Source organism: Oncorhynchus nerka, linkage group LG15 (genome assembly GCF_034236695.1).
Source record: "Oncorhynchus nerka isolate Pitt River linkage group LG15, Oner_Uvic_2.0, whole genome shotgun sequence".
Taxonomy (NCBI): domain Eukaryota; kingdom Metazoa; phylum Chordata; class Actinopteri; order Salmoniformes; family Salmonidae; genus Oncorhynchus; species Oncorhynchus nerka.
Window position 1 is genome coordinate 20,254,469 of NC_088410.1, and position 14,542 is coordinate 20,269,010.

Below are 14,542 nucleotides of genomic sequence, written 5' to 3' on the forward strand. Positions count from 1 at the left end.
TCTGTTAAGAGGAGACCTGTTAAGAAGAGGAGAGGAGATATCAGACCTGTTAAGAGGAGATATCAGACCAGAGGTGAAGACTGATGTCTGAAGATGACCAACACAAAATCAAAAACTCAACTGGATCCAAGGTTGGGTTCAATTCCATTTAAAATTCCAGTCAATTCAGAAAGGACACTGACATTCTAATTCCAATTGTCCTCAATGCTTTTTAATGAGGAACATTTGGAATTTGGTTTACTTTCTGAATGAACTGGAATCGAAATGGAATTGACCCCAACCCAGACTGTAACTAAACAAAACTCAATATCCACTGAACTCAAAACTGTTTGAATCTGAGTGACTCAATGGGATTAGGGGGATCTATGATAGTCTCTAACCCCCCCTCTCCCCCTTCTCTTTCCCCCTCTCCCTCCCTCCGCCCCTTCTTTTCCCCCCACTCCCCCTCTCCCTCCCTCTCTTTCCCCCTCTCCCTCCGTCTCTTTCCCCCTTCTTTTCCCCCTCTCCCTCCCTCCCCCCTCTCTTCCCTCCCTCCCCCTCTCCCTCCCTCTCTCTCTCTCTCCCACTCTCCCTCTCCCCCTCTGTTTCCTCCTCTCCCTCCCCCTCTTCCTCTCCCCCTCTGTTTCCCCCTCTCCCTCCCCCTCTGTTTCCCCCTCTCCCTCCCTCCCTCTCCTTCTCCCCTGCCAGAAAGAGATAAGCATTACATTCCATCCCGATGTTATCAGTCTCCTTTCTTCCTCTCTGTCATTCTGTCTGTCTGTCTGTCTGTCTTTTCTGAAGTTTATTGGAGGTGTTTGACTTTCTCAGTGGGGCGTACCTACAGTGTGATAAGAGATCCTGTAACTAACTATGAGAGTGGTGACACACAACTTCAGTATCAGTAATGTGTTAAGCCGGGCTGAGGACAGTCAGCTGTCAGGGAGTAATGATTCTTTATGAACACATTCTCCAATATTAATCTTTGCTGAGACCCTGTATATTGATTTGTGTCAGAAAAATAAGCAGCTCAGAGAGAGAGACTCTCATTCCTTCTCTCTCTCCCATCTCACTCTCTTCTTCGCCTCCTCCAGGATGTAAGGAAAGAAAATAAGGGAGGGGAAAATATGCTTTTCTAAAGTATGAGACGAGGCTCCAAATCGGACTTTAAATCTCCTGCGTACCTTTCCCTGGTCCTAACAAGCAGCATGTGGCTCGGCTTGGTGACCTCTAACCCCGGTCTGCTGCTGTCCCACGGGCACCATGCTCTAAATTCTCACCTCAAAGAAAGGGCATCTGTACCTACACATTACTCACTGTCTGTGTTGGTCAAGACCCCCCCCCCCCCCTCTGTACCCTCACTGTCTGTGTTGGTCAAGACCCCCCCCCGTACCCTCACTGTCTGTGTTGGTCAAAACCTCCCCCAGTACCCTCACTGTCTGTGTTGGTCAAAACCTCCCCCTGTACCCTCACTGTCTGTGTTGGTCAAAACCTCCCCCTGTACCCTCACTGTCTGTGTTGGTCAAGACCTCCCCCTGTACCCCCAATGTCTGTGTTGGTCAAGACCTCCCCCTGTACCCCCAATGTCTGTGTTGGTCAAAACCTCCCCCTGTACCCTCACTGTCTGTGTTGGTCAAAACCTCCCCCTGTACCCTCACTGTCTGTGTTGGTCAAAACCTCCCCCCTGTACCCTCACTGTCTGTGTTGTTCAAAACCTCCCCCCTTCAAAAGAGTCACAGTGTGCAGGCCAAAAAAGGCCCCTTTACACAGTGATGAGATCTGTCCTGATGAGATGTGTCCTGATGAGATGTGTCCTGATGAGATGTGTCCTGATGAGATCTGTCCTGATGAGATGTGTCCTGATGAGATGTGTCCTGATGAGATGTGTCCTGATGAGATCTGTCCTGTTGTATTCAGATTATAAACACCCCACCTGATGGTCCGATCCTTCCTCTACCCTCCCGTCTCCCTGTTCTGTCCTGTTGTATTCAGATTATAAACACCCCACCTGATGGTCCGATCCTTCCTCTACCCTCCCGTCTCCCCGTTCAAAACAAACACATTCCTGGCCTTGTTTCCCGGCAGCTTTATTTGAAGTGTGTGATGTCAGATCAGACGTACCAGAGCTTCCCAGAAAAGTTTTATTAAAAAATAGCTTTTCTCCATCCCAACTTCTCTCTCCCCTCCCCCACCATCTCCATCCTACTTTCTCTCTCCCCCCTCTCGATTTTTCTCCCCTGCACCCTCCCTCTTCAAAGAAACATCCTCCATTGACTAGAAACTTAGCCTCCTCTGTTAACAGACTAATGGACACAGACCCTCTCTCCTCCCCCACCATCTTCTCTCTCTCTGTTAACAGACTAATGGACACAGACCCTCTCTCCTCCCCCACCATCTTCTCTCTCTCTGTTAACAGACTAATGGACACAGACCCTCTCTCCTCCCCCACCATCTTCTCTCTCTCTGTTAACAGACTAATGGACACAGACCCTCTCTCCTCCCCCACCATCTTCTCTCTCTCTGTTAACAGACTAATGGACACAGACCCTCTCTCCTCCCCCACCATCTTCTCTCTCTCTGTTAACAGACTAATGGACACAGACCCTCTCTCCTCCCCCACCATCTCTCTCTCTGTTAACAGACTAATGGACACAGACCCCTCTCCTCCCCCACCATCTTCTCCCTCTGTTAACAGACTAATGGACACAGACCCTCTCTCCTCCCCCACCATCTTCTCTCTCTCTGTTAACAGACTAATGGACACAGACCCTCTCTCTCTCTCTCTGTTAACAGACTAATGGACACAGACCCTCTCTCCTCCCCCCAGGTGTTTGTAAAGTAATCTGATCTCAATGTCTGAGGGCTCCGTCACCCCTGTGTATAGTCTATATGTGTGTAGGAAGGGGGATACAATTCCAGATACCCCCATTCACCTCTGCAGCTATTGTCTGCTATGCCGTCAGTATAGTTAATGCTCCAGTCACTACTCACCCCGAGGCGAGATACGGAAACACACACACACACGATAGAGAGAGAGTAAGGAGGGTGAGCCAGAGAAAAGGAGGGAGAGAAAAAGGAGGGGAAAGTGAGAGAACAATGAAGACTGCAGAGGGAAAAAAACAACACGTCAGAAAAGACTCAGGGCCTCAGTTTGCATCCCAAATGGCACCCTACTCCCTATATAGTGCACTACTTCTGACCTGGGCCCATAGTGCACTATAGACGGAATAGGGAGCCATTGGGACGCAGCCTCAGTCTTCACTACTCCTGCAGCAGCCTCAGTCTTCACTACTCCTACAGCAGCCTCAGTCTTCACTACTCCTACAGCAGCCTCAGTCTTCACTACTCATAACTGCTACAGCAGCCTCAGTCTTCACTACTCCTACAGCAGCCTCAGTCTTCACTACTCCTACAGCAGCCCCAGTCTTCACTACTCATAACTGCTACAGCAGCCGCAGTCTTCACTACTCATAACTGCTACAGCAGCCTCAGTCTTCACTACTCCTACAGCAGCCTCAGTCTTCACTACTCCTACAGCAGCCTCAGTCTTCACTACCCCTACAGCAGCCCCAGACTTCACTACTCCTACAGCAGCCTCAGTCTTCACTACTCCTACAGCAGCCTCAGTAATCACTACTCCTACAGCAGCCTCAGTCTTCACTACTCCTACAGCAGCCTCAGTCTTCACTACTCCTACAGCAGCCCCAGTCTTCACTACTCCTACAGCAGCCTCAGTCTTCACTACTCCTAACTGCTACAGCAGCCTCAGGTCTAGACAGGTTAAGGACTAATCCCAAGGTAGTGTGTGTGTGTGTGTGTGAGTTTCCACCAAACCCCTCATTCAACCACACCTTACAGAGCAGGCCCAATAGAATGTATGTATGACAGTTGTGTGTACATTGTTTATTGGGGCGGTATGTGCAGGTCCATGAATGAAAACGTACCCAGGGCGTTATCAGACAGGATCATGTAGAACTACAAGTGAATCGGTACACTGGTATAATAATGGTCCCAAAGGACGACGTCTGGACCACAAACTGGTTGTTCAGCTGTACATTCATATTGTATGGATGAGCAGGTTCAAACTGCCACATCCCGACCACGAAAACAACCCTGTGATCACGAAGGACACAGACATACAAAACCACCTACTAGCATGCCAAGGGACTTGGAGGGACAGATTGCAGGGGTGTCACATAATGGTTGTCCAACTTCCTTTCTTTTTAGGGCTGGGGGTATGTTTGTATTGTTGTGGTAGCGAGAGGTTACTATGTACTGCCTGGAAGTGAGGCTTCAACATTCTCTTCTTGATATGGTCTCTTCTTGATATAGTATTTCTGGACAATGTTACAAAAACAATATGTGGAATGCAGCTGAACTGGCTGAGATCTGGCGTTCAATCATTAACTACTGCAGTGTTGTGTTAAAGCTGAGAGCTTTTCTGCTCAACGGAATTCTCTACACTGTTCTAGAATTGGAATTGGAATCCTCAGACAATAAAATGACATCCCCCAGAGTTCTGAGTGCCCCCTCCTTGTTGACATAGCTGGTGGAATGAGAGAAACATCTCTCTCTGCTGAATAAAACCACTCCACAGCCCCAGGCCTGGGATCTGAGGCAAATAAAGGAGGGATGAGACAGAGGAAGGGCCTTCTTTATGTCTCTCTATGTCAAATCAAATAACATTTTATTGGTTGCGTACACATATTTTGCAGATGCTAATGCAGGTGCAGCGAAAATCTGCAACAGTGCAGTAATACCTAACAATACAAAACTATACACACTAATCCAAAACATTTAAATAAAGGAATTAAGAAGTATCAGAACGAGCAATGTCAGAGTCCGGAATATAGAAATACACTGAGTGTACAAAACATTAGGAACACCTTCCTAATATTGAGTTGCACCTCCTTTGGCCCTCAGAACAGTCTCAATTCATCGGGTCATGGACTACAAGGTGTTGAAAGCGTTCCTCAGGGATGCTGGCCCATGTTGACTCCAATGCTTTCCACAGTTGTGTCAAGTTGGCTGGATGTCCTTTGAGTAGTGACCATTCTTGATACACACGGGAAACTGTTGAGCATGAAACACCCAGCAGCATTGAAATCCTTGACATACTCAAACCGGTGCGCCTGGCACCTACTACCATACCCTGTTCAAAGGCACTTAAATATGTTGTCTTGCCCATTCACATATTGAATCACACAAATATACAATCCATGTCTAAATTGTCTCAAGGCTTAAAAATCCTTCTTTAACCTGACTCCTCCCCTTCATCTTTAACCTGACTCCTCCCCTTCATCTTTAACCTGTCTCCTCCCCTTCATCTTTAACCTGACTCCTCCCCTTCATCTTTAACCTGTCTCCTCCCCTTCATCTTTAACCTGTCTCCTCCCCTTCATCTTTAACCTGTCTCCTCCCCTTCATCTTTAACCTGTCTCCTCCCCTTCATCTTTAACCTGTCTCCTCCCCTTCATCTTTAACCTGTCTCCTCCCCTTCATCTACACTGATTGAAGTGGAGTTAACAGGTGACATCAATAAGGGACCATAGTTTTAACCTGGATTCACCTGTCTGTCATGGATAGAGCAAGTGTTCCTAATGTTTTGTACATTCAGTGTCTATGTATATGATAGAAAAGGTGTGTACAGCAGTAGTTATATATGGATGAGCCTTGACTAGAATACAATATATACAGGATGTAAACATTATTAAAGTGACCAGTGTTCAATGACTATGTACATAGGGCGGCAGTCTCTAAGGTGCAGGGTAGAGTAACCGGGTGGTAGCCGGATAGTAACAGTGACTAAGTTCAGGGCAGGGTACTGGGCGGAGGTCGGTTAGTGATGACTATTTAACAGTCTGATGGCCTGGAGATAGAAGCTGTTTATCAGTCTCTTGGACCCAGCTTTGATGCACCTGTACTGTCTTCGCTTTCTAGATGGTAGCGGGGTGAACAGGTTGTGGCTCGTGTGGCTGAGGTCCTTGATGATCTTCTTGGCCTTCCTGTGGGGTGCTGTAGACCAGGGTCTCCCAAACTGGGTCTCCACCACTCCCCTCGTGTGGCTGAGGTCCTTGATGATCTTCTTGGCCTTCCTGTGACACGGGGTGCTGTAGACCAGGGTCTCCGGGGTGCTGTATACCAGGGTCTCCCAAACTGGGTCTCCACCACTCCCCTCGTGTGGCTGAGGTCCTTGATGATCTTCTTGGCCTTCCTGTGACACGGGGTGCTGTAGACCAGGGTCTCCCGGGGTGCTGTAGACCAGGGTCTCCCGGGGTGCTGTAGACCAGGGTCTCCCGGGGTGCTGTAGACCAGGGTCTCGGGTGCTGTAGACCAGGGTCTCCCGGGTGCTGTAGACCAGGGTCTCCCGGGGTGCTGTAGACCAGGGTCTCCCGGGTGCTGTAGACCAGGGTCTCCCGGGTGCTGTAGACCAGGGTCTCCCGGGTGCTGTAGACCAGGGTCTCGGGGTGCTGTAGACCAGGGGGGTGCTGTAGACCAGGGTCTCCCGGGGTGCTGTAGACCAGGGTCTCCCGGGGTGCTGTAGACCAGGGTCTCCCGGGGTGCTGTAGACCAGGGTCTCCCGGGGTGCTGTAGACCAGGGTCTCCCGGGGTGCTGTAGACCAGGGTCTCCCGGGGTGCTGTAGACCAGGGTCTCCCGGGGTGCTGTAGACCAGGGGGTGCTGTAGACCAGGGTCTCCCGGGGTGCTGTAGACCAGGGTCTCCCGGGGTGCTGTAGACCAGGGTCTCCCGGGGTGCTGTAGACCAGGGTCTCCCGGGGTGCTGTAGACCAGGGTCTCCCGGGGTGCTGTAGACCAGGGTCTCCCGGGGTGCTGTAGACCAGGGTCTCCCGGGGTGCTGTAGACCAGGGTCTCCGGGGTGCTGTAGACCAGGGTCTCCGGGGTGCTGTAGACCAGGGTCTCCGGGGTGCTGTAGACCAGGGTCTCCGGGGTGTTGTAGACCAGGGTCTCCGGGGTGCTGTAGACCAGGGTCTCCCAAACTCCCACCACTCCCCCCGGGTGCATGTTTTCTTTTTGCCCTGGCACTCCACAGCTGATTCAAATAACCATCTCATCATCAAGCTTTGATTATTTGAATCAGCTGTGTATCACTTGGGCAAAAACTAAAATATGGACTCAGGACCCAGTTTGGAGGGCAGGCAGTGTGCCCCCGGTGATGCGTTGACCACACCACCCTCTGGAGTAGAGGTCGACCGATTATGATTTTTCAACGCCGATACCGATTATTGGAGGACACAAAAAAAAAGCCAATACCGATTGAATCGGCCGATTTTTAAAATGTATTTGTAATAATGACAATTACAATACTGAATGAACACTTATTTTAACTTAATATATCAATAAAATCAATATAGCCTCAAATAAATAATGAAACATGTTCAATTTGATTTTAATAATGCAAAAACAAAGTGTTGGAGAAGAACGTAAAAGTGCAATATGTGCTATGTAAGAAAGCTAACGTTTCAGTTCCTTGCTCAGAACATGTGAAAGCTGGTGGTTCCTTTTAACATGAGTCTTCAATAATCCCAGAAGTTTTAGGTTGTAGTTATTATACACTGCTCAAAAAAATAAAGGGAACACTAAAATAACACATCCTAGATCTGAATGAATGAAATATTCTTATGAAATACTTTTTTTCTTTACATAGTTGAATGTGCCGACAACAAAATCACACAAAAATGATCAATGGAAATCAAATGTATCAACCCATGGAGGTCTGGATTTGGAGTCACACTCAAAATTAAAGTGGAAAACCACACTACAGGCTGATCCAACTTTGATGTAATGTCCTTAAAACAAGTCAAAATGAGGCTCAGTAGTGTGTGTGGCCTCCACGTGCCTGTATGATCTCCATACAACACCTGGGCATGCTCCTGATGAGGCGGCGGATGGTCTCCTGAGGGATCTCCTCCCAGACCTGGACTAAAGCGAGACATGATGTCCCAGATGTGCTCAATTGGATTCAGGTCTGGGGAACGGGCGGGCCAGTCCATAGCATCAATGCCTTCCTCTTGCAGGAACTGCTGACACACTCCAGCCACATGAGGTCTAGTATTGTCTTGCATTAGGAGGAAACCAGGGCCAACCGCACCAGCATATGGTCTCACAAGGGGTCTGAGGATCAGACCGAGCACATGGAGGGCTGTGCAGCCCCCCAAAGAAATGCCACCCCACACCATGACTGACCCACCGCCAAACCGGTCATGCTGGAGAAAGTTGTAGGCAGAAGAACGTTCTCCACGGCATCTCCAGACTGTCACGTCTGTCACATGTGCTCAGTGTGAACCTGCTTTCACCTGTGAAGAACACAGGGTGCCAGTGGCGAATTTGCCAATCTTGGTGTTCTCTGGCAAATGCCAAACGTCCTGCACGGTGTTGGGCTGTAAGCACAACCTCCACCTGTGGACATCGGGCCCTCATGGAGTCTGTTTCTGACCGTTTGAGCAGACACATGCACATTTGTGGCCTGCTGGAGGTCATTTTGCAGGGCTCTGGCAGTGCTCCTCCTGCTCCTCCTTGCACAAAGGCGAAGGTAGCGGTCCTGCTGCTGGGTTGTTGCCCTCCTACGGCCTCCTCCACGTCTCCTGGTGTACTGGCCTGTCTCCTGGTAGCGCCTCTATGCTCTGGACACTACGCTGACAGACACAGCAAACCTTCTTGCCACAGCTCGCATTGGTGTGCCATCCTGGATGAGCTGCACTACCTGAGCCACTTGTGTGGGTTGTAGACTCCGTCTCATGCTACCACTAGAGTGAAAGCACCGCCAGCATTCAAAAGTGACCAAAACATCAGCCAGGAAGCATAGGAACTGAGAAGTGGTCTGTGGTCACCACCTGCAGAACCACTCCTTTATAGGGGGTGTCTTGCTAATTGCCCATCATTTCCACCTTTTGCCTATTCCATTTGCACAACAGCATGTGAAATTTATTGTCAATCAGTGTTTCTTCCTAAGTGGACAGTTTGTTTTCACAGAAGTGTGATTGACTTGGAGTTACATTGTGTTGTTTAAGTGTTCCCTTTATTTTTTTGAGCAGTGTAGGAATTATAGGACTATTTCTCTCTATACCATTTGTATTTCATATACCATTGACTATTGAATGTCCTTATAGGCACTTTAGTATTGCCAGTGTAACAGTATAGCTTCGGTCTCTCTCCTCGCTCCTACCTGGGCTCGAACCAGGAACACAATGACAACAGCCACCCTCGAAGCAGCGTTACCCATGCAGAGCTAGGGGAACAACTACTCCAAGTCTCAGAGCGAGTGACGTTTGAAACGCTATTAGCGCGCACCCCGCTAACTAGCTAGCCATTTCACATCACATCGTTACACCAGCCTAATCTCGGGAGCTGATAGGCTTGAAGTCATAAACAGCAGAGCTGCTGGCAAATCGCACAAAAGTGCTGTTTGAATGAATGCTTTTGAGCCTGCTGGTGCCGACCACCGCTCTGTCAGACTGCTCTATCAAATCATAGACTTAAACATAATAACACACAGAAATATGAGCCTATGGTCATTAATATGGTCGAATCCAGAAACTATCATCTCGAAAACAAGACGTTTATTGTTTCAGTGAAATACGGGACCGTTCCGTATTTTATCTAACGGGTGGCATCCCTCAGTCTAAATATTCCTGTTACATTGCACAACCTTCAATGTTATGTCATAATTACGTACAATTCTGGCAAATTAGGTCGCAATGAGCCAGGCGGCCCAAACTGTTGCATATACCCTGACTCTGCGTGCAATGAACGCAAGAGAAATGACACAATTTCACCTGGTTAGTATTGCCTGCTAACCTGGATTTCTTTTAGCTAAATATGCAGGTTTAAAAATATATACTTCTGTGTATTGATTTTAGGAAATGCATTGGTGTTTATGGTTAGGTACACGTTGGAGCAACGACAGTCCTTTTTCACGAATGCGCACTGCATCGATTATATGCAACGCAGGACACGCTAGATAAACTAGTAATATCATCCACACCATGTGAAAGTTATAACTTGTGATTATGATTGATTAAGTTTAATGCTAGCTTGCAACTTAACTTGGCTTCTTACTGCATTCACGTAACAGGCGGGCTCCTCGTGAGGCAGGTGGTTAGAGCGTTGGACTCGTTAACCGTAAAGTTGCAAGATCTAATCCCCGAGCTGACAAGGTAAAAATCTGTCGTTTTGCCCCTGAACAAGGCAGTTAACCCACAGTTCCCAGGCCGTCATTGAAAATAAGAATTTGTTCTTAACGGACTTGCCTGGTTAAATAAAGATGAAATAAAATGTGTAAAAAAAACATATTATTATTATTATTTTAATTTTAAAATCAGCAAAATCAGTGTCCAAAATGACAGATTTCCGATTGTTATGAAAACTTGAAATCGGCCCTAATTAATCGGCCATTCTGATTAATCGGTCGACCTCTAACTCTGGAGAGCCCTGCGGTTGCAAACGGTGCAATTGTCGTACCAGGCAATGATACAGCCCAACAGAAAGCTCTCAATGGTGCATCTGTAGAAGTTCGTGGGGGGTGGGTCTTAGGGGCCAAGCCGAATTTCTTCAGCCTCGCTGTTGCGCCTTCTTCAATGGATGGACCATTTCAGGTTGTCAGTGATGTGAGGAGAGAGGTGGAGGGAAGGAAGGAAGGAAGGAGAGAGGGGGAGGGGAAGGAAGGAAGGAAGGAGAGAGGGGGAGGGAAGGAAGGAAGGAGAGGAGGGAGAGGGGAGGGAAGGAAGGAAGGAGAGAGGGTTGTCAGTGATGTGAGGAGAGAGGGGGAGGGAAGGAAGGAAGGAGAGAGGGTTGTCAGTGATGTGAGGAGAGAGGGGGAGGGAAGGAAGGAAGGAGAGAGGGTTGTCAGTGATGTGAGGAGAGAGGGGGAGGGAAGGAAGGAAGGAGAGAGGGTTGTCAGTGATGTGCACGCCGTGGAAGATTCTCACCATCTCCACTGGAGTTCAAGATGGCACCAACAGACATGGTCGCCTTGTTCCTAGTTCCGAACCAACTTTGCAGTATTGTTTTTTGTGTGGTATTTCTTACATTATTTCCACAGAACGTTTCTTGTATTATTCCCTACAGGACTCAGGAGGCATGCATTACCACCCACCACTTCCGAGTATATTACTCACTAATGTTTAGTCCCTGGACAATAAAGTAGACAAGCTCAGGGCGAGGATCTCATTCGAGACATCAAGGACAAAAACTTAACTCTCTTTCGCGGAATTATGGCTCTCTCCGCATATGTCCATACAGCAAGCGGGGTTCTCCGTACATCACGGACGGACAGAAAGAACTCTCCGGCAAAAAGAAATGGGGAGGTGTATGTTTCACAATTAACTACTCATGGTGTGATTAAGGTAACGTACAGGAAGTCCTTTTGTTCTCCCGATTTGAACTACCTCTCCATCAAATACCGGTGGCATTACCTCCTGAGAGAATTCTCTTCGGTCATCGTCACGGCCGTGTATATTCCCCCTCAGGCAGACACTGACGGCTTTCAAGAAAATACACTGGACTTTGTGTAAACTGGAAACCGCATATCCTGAGGCCGCATTTATTTACGGAAGTTTAATCAACATCTCCTGCGCTATTCGCTCATTGAGAACTCTGACCATTGCTACTCCCCCTTCCGGGACAGCTACAAGGCCCTCGGCAAATCAGATCATGCCAACATTCTGTTCCTCCCCTCCTATAGGCAGAAACTTAAACAGGAAGTACCCGTGATAAGGACTGTTTAACATTGGTCTGACCAATCAGAATCTATTCTTCAGGATTGTTTTGGTCATGTGGACAGCGATATGTTCCGTGTTGCCTCTGAGAATAGCATCGACGTATACACTAACTCAGTGACTGAGTTCATCAGGGAAGTGCATAGACGATGCTGTTCCCACTGTGAGGATCAGAGTTTATCCAAACCAAAAACCCTGGATAGATGGCAACATCCACACAAAACTGAAAGCGCCAACAACCACATTTAGTGGTGCCAGGGAATTAACCTCTCCCTCAACGTCAACAAAACGAAGCAGCCGATCGTGGACTTCAGGAGACCGCAGAGAGAGCACGCACCCATCCACATCGGTCTATCTTGTCACAGTGCTACAACACATGCCAACGGTGGGACAGAGAAAGGAGTGGGTCCCAAATGACACTATTTCCTATATAGCCCTATAGGCTCTGGTCTAAAGTAGTGCACTATATAGGGAATAGGGTGCCCTATGGGCTCTGGTCTAAAGTAGTGCACTATATAGGGAATAGGGTGCCATTTGGGCTCTGGTCTAAAGTAGTACACTATATAGGGAATAGGGTGCCATTTGGGCTCTGGTCTAAAGTAGTACACTATATAGGGAATAGGGTGCCCTATGGGCTCTGGTCTAAAGTAGTACACTATATAGGGAATAGGGTGCCCTATGGGCTCTGGTCTAAAGTAGTACACTATATAGGGAATAGGGTGCCATTTGGGCTCTGGTCTAAAGTAGTACACTATGTAGGGAATAGGGTGCCATTTGGGATCTGGTCTAAAGTAGTACACTATATAGGGAATAGGGTGCCATTTGGGCTCTGGTCTAAAGTAGTACACTATGTAGGGAATAGGGTGCCATTTGGGCTCTGGTCTAAAGTAGTACACTATATAGGGAATAGGGTGCCATTTGGGCTCTGGTCTAAAGTAGTACACTATATAGGGAATAGGGTGCCCTATGGGCTCTGGTCTAAAGTAGTACACTATATAGGGAATAGGGTGCCCTATGGGCTCTGGTCTAAAGTAGTACACTATGTAGGGAATAGGGTGCCATTTGGGATCTGGTCTAAAGTAGTACACTATATAGGGAATAGGGTGCCATTTGGGCTCTGGTCTAAAGTAGTACACTATGTAGGGAATAGGGTGCCATTTGGGATGCTTCCTGCTACAGAATGTGGTTAATCAAAGAGTCTCTACCAGTCTGCAGCAGGCCTAGAGCAGAGATCTGCTGTACAGGGCATAGTCGGGACAGGACAGGGGAAGGCGGGGTGAGTGAGTGAGTGAGTGAGTGAGTGAGTGAGTGAGTGAGTGAGTGAGTGAGTGAGTGAGTGAGTGAGTGTGAGTGAGTGTGAGTGTGAGTGAGTGTGAGTGTGTGAGTGTACGTAGGAGAGAAAGCAGGGTGTGTCTCTGTTTTTGTTGGTTCAGGGAAGGGAAAGGCATATAGATAGGGCAGTGAGGCAGCGTGTGATTTATTCCATTGGAAGAGAGTGTTAAAGTTACCATGGTGTTAAAGTTACCATGGTGTTAAAGTTACCATGGTGTTAAAGTTACCATGGTGTTAAAGTCACCAAACGTGTGTCTTTAGATGAAAGGGGGACTGATGGGGCAGTGAGTCTTGGATAATCTGACTTTTATGAGAAAGAGGAGGGAAAGGCCATAACCTTCACATATCACCACCCAGGACCTTCATCTGGCATATCAGAGTCTATCCGGTGTGTGTGTGTGTGTGTGTGTGTGTGTGTGTGTGTTCCGGTGTAACATGACAGCAGACAGCTGCCAAGGACCGATTCAGAGCAAGAATACTCCAAGTCTAGAAAATAATATTTACACACACAAACGTGTATGACGCACTAATAACTCAAACCAAATTCCTCTCATAATTGAACATTCTTGCTGCTGCACACCTGTTAGTAAACTGGTAGCCATCAAAATGCTCACCCTTTAAAAGAGGTCTTTCCTCTCAACACCTGTTCATTATGTTGCTACATTATAGAGAAGTCAGAGTGAGGGAAGGAGAGGAGAGGGGGGAGAGAAAGGAAGGAGAGGAGAGAGGGGGGAAGGAGAGGAGAGGAGAGAGGGAGGGAAGGAGAGGAGAGAGGGAGGGAAGGAGAGGAGAGAGGGAGGGAAAGGAGAGGAGAGAGGGGGAAGGAGAGAGAGAGAGAGAGGGAAGGGAGAGAGAGGGAGGGAAGGAGAGGAGAGAGGGAGGGAAGGAGAGGAGAGAGGAGGGAGGGAAGAGGGAGGGAGAGAGGGAGGGAAGGAGAGGAGAGAGAGAGGGAAGGAGAGGAGAGAGGGAGGGAAGGGAGAGAGAGGGGAGGGAAGGAGGAGGAGAGAGGGAGGGGAGGAAGGAAAGGAAGGAGGAGAGGAGAGGGGGGAAGGAGAGGGAGAGGGAGGGAAGGAGAGGAGAGAGGGAGGGAAGGAGAGGAGAGAGGGGAGGGAAGGAGGGAAGGAGAGGAGAGAGGGAGGGAAGGGAGAGGAGAGAGGGAGGGAGGGGGGAGGAGAGAGGGAGGGAGGGAAGGAGAGGGAGAGGGAGGGAAGGAGAGGAGAGAGGGGAGGGAAAGGAAGGAGAGGAGAGAGGGGGAAGGGAGAGGAGAGGAGAGGGGGAAGGAAGGGAGGAGAGAGGGGGAAGGAGAGGAGAGAGGGAGGGAAGGAGAGGAGAGAGGGAGGGAAGGAGAGGAGAGAGGGAGGGAAGGAGAGGAGAGAGGGAGGGAAGGAGAGGAGAGAGGGGAGGGAAAGGAAGGAGAGGAGAGAGGGGGAAGGAGAGGAGAGAGGGAGGGAACGAGAGGAGAGAGGGAGGGAAGGAGAGGAGAGAGGGAGGGAAGGAGAG

At 48.7% G+C, this 14,542-nt stretch overlaps 1 protein-coding gene across 1 annotated transcript in view; it reads right to left on the minus strand.

The window, feature by feature from the left end:
* gnav1 (guanine nucleotide binding protein (G protein) alpha v1) overlaps positions 1-14,542 on the minus strand; it is a 61,540-nt gene that overhangs the window by 41,603 nt on the left and 5,395 nt on the right.